Source organism: Cnephaeus nilssonii (genome assembly GCF_951640355.1).
Source record: "Cnephaeus nilssonii genome assembly, chromosome: 6".
In the NCBI taxonomy this organism is placed as follows: Eukaryota; Metazoa; Chordata; class Mammalia; order Chiroptera; family Vespertilionidae; genus Cnephaeus; species Cnephaeus nilssonii.
Window position 1 is genome coordinate 38,569,573 of NC_137077.1, and position 6,000 is coordinate 38,575,572.

Genomic DNA, 6,000 nt, shown 5'->3' on the forward strand with positions numbered 1-6,000 from the left:
AGGCCTTAAGAAGTACAACTCCAACCCCACCTCTTTCGGCCTCTCACCTTGCCCCCTCTTTTGCAGAATCAGTAAAAGGAACCTCCATTTCTGGTTTTGCCTGAGGCTCTGAGAGGTGAAGCACTAGCTTCCCATTGTTGTCTCCCTCTAGAGGTTTAGCTCCCTCTGCTAAGCAGTTTCTACTCCTTCACCTGCTCCATCTTCAGAAACTGCTGACATCTTTTGGCCTTTTGTTGTCTTCGGTGTCCTCTTCTATTCTTTTATGTTCTTTTGGATTTATAGCTTTCATTGCTCTATTGTCATTTCAGTGTAATTTTAGGTGGGAAAGGAACACCTGCATGTCTCTAATCCGTCATTCTTAATCAGCTGTTTAAAGGGCAATTCTGGTTGTGTCACTTTTGGTGCCTTCCCATTGTGCTTTAGATACACCAAGCACCTTGAATGTGGCCTTCTTGACCTGGCTTCTGTCTATTTCCTTTTCGGAATTCTTTGACTTTGTGCTTTCTTTTCATTCTCTATTTCCTTTTTGTAGCACATGGAATTTAAATCAAATAATTGGATAAACTGTTAGGTAGAGAACATTGTTTCCTTTGTCTCTGTTCTTTTCCAAGTGTCTTGTACTGTGCCACCAATAATAGTCACTAAGTAAATATTTGCTGAGTGAATAATGTAAGCCATTTATTAACCCTGCCTTTTTTCCCTCTAGTTGTCAGCAATAAAAGCCTTATCCTTGTTTCAGGAATACCAGGGTATAGTAGAAACTAATAAATGGTTCTTTCCAGAGAAGTTGGGAGAGGAGGGAGTAGAAGGAAGAGTGAGTGGTAGTAGTGGAATATGTCCTTCAAAAAGGAGTAACATGGTCATTTGTATCTTAGGCACAGAGACTAACTTTGGAGCACCAGCTTTGTGTCAGTTCTATTGTTTATCTTATACATATCATACCTAATAAAAGAGTAATACGCAAATTGACCGTACCTTTGCTACACCACAAGCCATGCCCACCAGCCACGCCCACCAGCCAATCAACGCAAGTATGCAAATAAACCCAACCAAGATGGCTACAGCCACAGAGAGCAGGAGGGAGGCTTGGGTTTCCCAGGCAACGGAGGAAGCCAAGCTTTCCACCGGCCCTTACCGGCCTAAGCCTCTACTCAAGGCTACAAAGTTTCAATTATAGAAGGTAAACAAATCCAAACAGAAATGGTGGCAGCCACAGAGCTGGAGAGAGCAGGCTAGGGTGGCCCCTGGCAACGGAGGAAGCTAAGCTTTCCACCTTCCCTGGCTGGCCTAGGCCTCCACTCCAGGCTACAAAGTTTCAATTATAGAAGGTGAATTAACCCCAACAGAAATGGCTGCCGCCACACCACGGAGCAAGCAGAAGGCTTAGCTCCGCTCCAGGCTACAAAGTTTCAATTGTAGAAGGTAAATAAATTCCAGATACCAGGGCCTCTGCTTGGGTCACCAGGGGGCATGGCTGGCTTGCAAACCACCACAGGCCCCTTGCTCAGGCCACCCCACACCCCAAGGAAACCCCCACCCTGATCTGGGATACCCTTCAGGGCAAACTAGCTGGCCCCAACCCGTGCACCAGGCCTCTATCCTATCTAATAAAAGAGTAATATGCAGATTGACCATCACTCCAACACACAATATGGCTGCCCCCATGTGGTCAAAGATCCTGCCCTCATGTGGACACAAGATGGCCACCACAAGATGGCCAGCAGGGGAGGGCAGTTGGGAGGGACCAGGCCTGCAAGGGAGGGCAGTTGGAGGTGATCAACCCTGCAGGGGAGGGCAGTTAGGGGTGACCAGGCTGGCAGAGGAGGGAAGTTGGGGGCAAACAGGCTGGCAGGGGAGCAGTTAGGCATCAATCAGGCTGGCAGCGGAGTGGTTAGGGGTGATCAGGCTGGCAGGCAGCAGCGGTTAGGGGCAATCAGGAAGGCAGGCAGGTGAGCAGTTGGGAGCCAGCAGTCCTGGATTGTGAGAGGGATGTCCGACTGCCCATTGAGGCCCCATCCCACTGGGATCGGGCCTCAATGGGCTGTCGGACATCCCTCGAGGGGTCCCCGATTGGAGAGTGTGCAGGCTGGGCTGAGGGACACCCCCCTCCGTGCACGAATTTCGTGCACCAGGCCTCTTGTGATTTAATAATGATAATCAATATTTGCTATATAAAACTAAGTACTTTGTAAGCTAATTGTTATAGTAACTGAGGTTCTAACATTTAGAACAGTGATAGGTATAGTTCTAAGCTTTTTAGGATGTGAACCCACTTAATTCTTACAATAAACTTGTGAGACAGGTGCTATTCTATTCCCATTTTACAGGTTTGAAAACTGAGCTACAGAGAGCTGGAGTAGACTTTCTTAGGCCATGATGCATTGGTAGCAGACAGGGTCTGGATTTGGAATAAGATCTTAAGGTTATAGAATTTAGGTTCTGAACTATTGCAGTATGCTGATTTTCTTGTAACCTCATGAGATGATTATACAGTAGACAGAATGAGATTAAAGTGCTATTCAGCCTGGCAGCTGTACTTGATAAAAACATGTTATGATAAAAGTATAGCATGGCCTTTACCTACTTCTTAATTCACATTAGCAAAAAGTCCATGTCCCCAATAATTATGCCATTTAAGAAATTTATGTGCATCTTGTCAAATTCTTCTCCTCTCTCATATAATTAAAAAAGCATGTAGGTAGATGTGTAGATAAATAGGTGTTGTTCTGTCAATGTCTATTTTCCCAAAAAGTGCAGTTTGTACCCAACAATAATCAACAAAATCCCTTCATTTCAACTGGGTACCTTTAACTAGTTATTTTAAATGACTATAGGTTTTTCAATGGGATAATATACCAGAATTTATTCAGCTGTTTTCCTACTCATGGGGATTCACTTTATGTTTCATTATTCACCACTGTGGGTCCTCTGTCATGCATTCACACATGTTGTAGTAGTGCATAATGGTAAACATCCTTGTAATATTTATTTATATACTGATATTTCATTTATATGATCTGGATTCCCAAGGAAGAGAATTCTGGTACATGAAATCATGTTTAAATTCACATTTCCACCAGAAATATGTAAGAATATATTTTCTTCACAATCCCTGCTTACAAAAATAGGTGCTACTATTTTTGAATTCTTGCCATTATTTTGAGTATATTTTTTAAAGACTGCACTAGAAAACTGTAAGTGATATGGCCATATTTATACACATTTGTAAATTTTAATCTATATAATATGTATGTGTATAAATGAAGTTAATATGAAAGTTTAAAATATTTTTTAATTAATAAAAGGATATGGAGGTAGGCAGAATTACCTGGAAGGCTTGTTAAAATAAAAATTCTGGGCCCATGAATAATGTATGTCATTTGTTAATTCTGGGCCCCACTTCCAGAGTTTCTGAAATGTGGTCTGAGAATTTGCATTTTCAACAACTTCCCAAGTGATGATGCTGCTAGTCCTGGACCACACCTAGAGAGTCACTGTTCTGTATGGTCTCCTTAAAACCAAAAAATATTCCTAGCAATGTACACCAGAACTCAGTTCCCCAACATTCATATCCAGTCAATTCAAATAACCAATCTAAAATAGCAAAAGATTGTGCGTGTTAGTCAAATTAGATAGAAAACCTTAGTCGTGGTCTGGGTTCCGTCATTTGCCAGTTGTGTGGTATATAACTTACCCAGATTCTTTGAACTTCGATTTACTTTTCTACTGTTAGAATAACAGTGTGTTTTACTTTTATCAAAGGATTGTCCTGAGACTCAAAAGAGACAGTGAGTTTGAAAGTGCTCAAAAACCTATGGAACACTATACCAATACAAATCATCACCATCATTCTTTGGCTTAGGATTACGTGATATATGAACCAGTTACAATTTAGCCTTGTTACTCCCTGTCAAGGCCTTTCTCAGATCAACATTTCATTCTAAAGTAAAACAGTTGAGACCCACAAAATCCTTAAAAAGTAGCAATGCACCTTTCTCAAGAGGCAAGAAGTGATGAATAACCTTACACAGCACACAGCACACCATTAACCTCCCTAAAACCATTCTTGAGGCAATGTTCTCCAATTTCTACTCACTGAGGAGGATGCAGGTTTCTTTCTTTCTTTCTTTTTCTGTTTTTTTTTTTTTTTTTTTGTTAATCCTCACCCTGAGGATATCTTCCCACTGATTTTTAGGGAGAGTGGGAGAGAGAGGGAAAGACAGACAGAAACATCAATGTGAGAGAAACACATTGATTGATTGCCTCCTACACATGCCCTGACCAGGGCACAGGCCTGGGAGGAACCTACAACCAAGGTACATGCACTTGACCAGAATCGAACCTGGGACCTTTGGTCCACAGGCTGACGCTCTATCCACTGAGCAAAACTGGCTAAAGCGAGGTCCCAGTTGTTTTAAATCATACTAGGATATCTCTATAGCATTAGCTCCTTTCTGAAAAATATATTTAAAAAACAAAGATGTAGAATTAGCATACAATATCTTATGTCAGGTGTACCTAATATGACTTGATATTTGTATTTATTACAAAAGTATTCCCATAATAAGGTTAGTTGCCATTTGTCACAATACAAAGTTATTACAGTATTATTGTTTTTATTGCCTACAAGAGGCCCGGTGCATGAAAATTCATGCACTGGAGGAGGGGGGTCCCTAGGCCCGGCCTGCCCCCTTTCATAGTCCGGGAGCCCTTAGGGGTGGGAGGCACCCAGTGGTCAGGGGAAGGCGACGACCCCATCACACCTCTGCTGCTGCACTGCCGGCAGCACAAGCCTCAGCCTGCCCTGGTTACTTAAGCCTAGCGTGGCCCTGGGCGGCTGGGCAGCCAACATCTGAGGCTTGCCTGCGCCTCAGGCATCGGCTGAGCAGCCACCATCCAAGGCTTGCCTGCACCTCGGGCCGGCCCTAGGAAGCTGGGGGGCTGAGGGGACTGGGCGCCACCATCTTGTGGCTGTGGTCACCGCCATCTTTGAGGACATGGCAGTCAATTAGCATATTCTATCCTTATTGGCTGTGAGCGCTGCCATCTTTGAGGGCGGGGCAGTCAATTAGCATATTCCCTCCTTATTGGTTGTGGGCACCGCCATCTTTGTGATGGCATGAGGGTATTTCCATGACATACTATTTTATAATTGAAAGTTTGTACCTCTTGCTCGCTTGTTTATGTGTTTACATTCTATCTTCCCCATATTTGAGTACAGACTCCATGAAAGCCAGATATCTGACTTTTTCACCCAGTACATCCCCAGAATTGAGAACAATGATGGGAAGATTAGGAATAAAACAACAATTTAGCTTTTTAGTGACGAAATGAAACTGTATAATATCTTGTAAGCAGCTTTTATCTGGGACTGACAAGTTTGAACTAAGAGCTTAAGTGTGCTATGCCAATTTTTAAACATCAGAAAATTTAAACATTACTAGTTTATTTTGAGAAGTGTCATAGGGAGAATATGTCGACCAAAGGCTTCATAAATTACTATGATTACAATTTCTTCATTGAGCAAATATTCATATAATTTATTCATGATAAAAAAATAGCATGTACATTTTCAGCAACTTTTGAATTCCAAGTCCTGTTCTTGCAAGAAAGCTAGCCTAGAAAAAAGCAATACTAACTTGGTAGACTTCAAGTGATTCTCCTAATATCAAGTACACTTCCCATCAGAAAAGATAATGCAATTGTGTTTTACTCTTGAGAACAGAAATAGGATAAAAGGTGTAGGTTCCAGGTTAATATGAGAAATGACTGCCTGAGAATGATTATTGTTCTCACAATATTTCAATTTTAATTTGTTGAAAAGTTTGTAATATTCTTGGCTCCCAACATTAAAGAATAAGTACTAAAATATAGACTGTGCCTATAAAGTAAGCAGTATATTATTGTTCTGAATAGCTATTTTTATAGGGTTACCACTAATTTCCATATTGCTACATTCACAAAAATATTTTTGGGATTCCTTCTTCACCTGTTATCAGG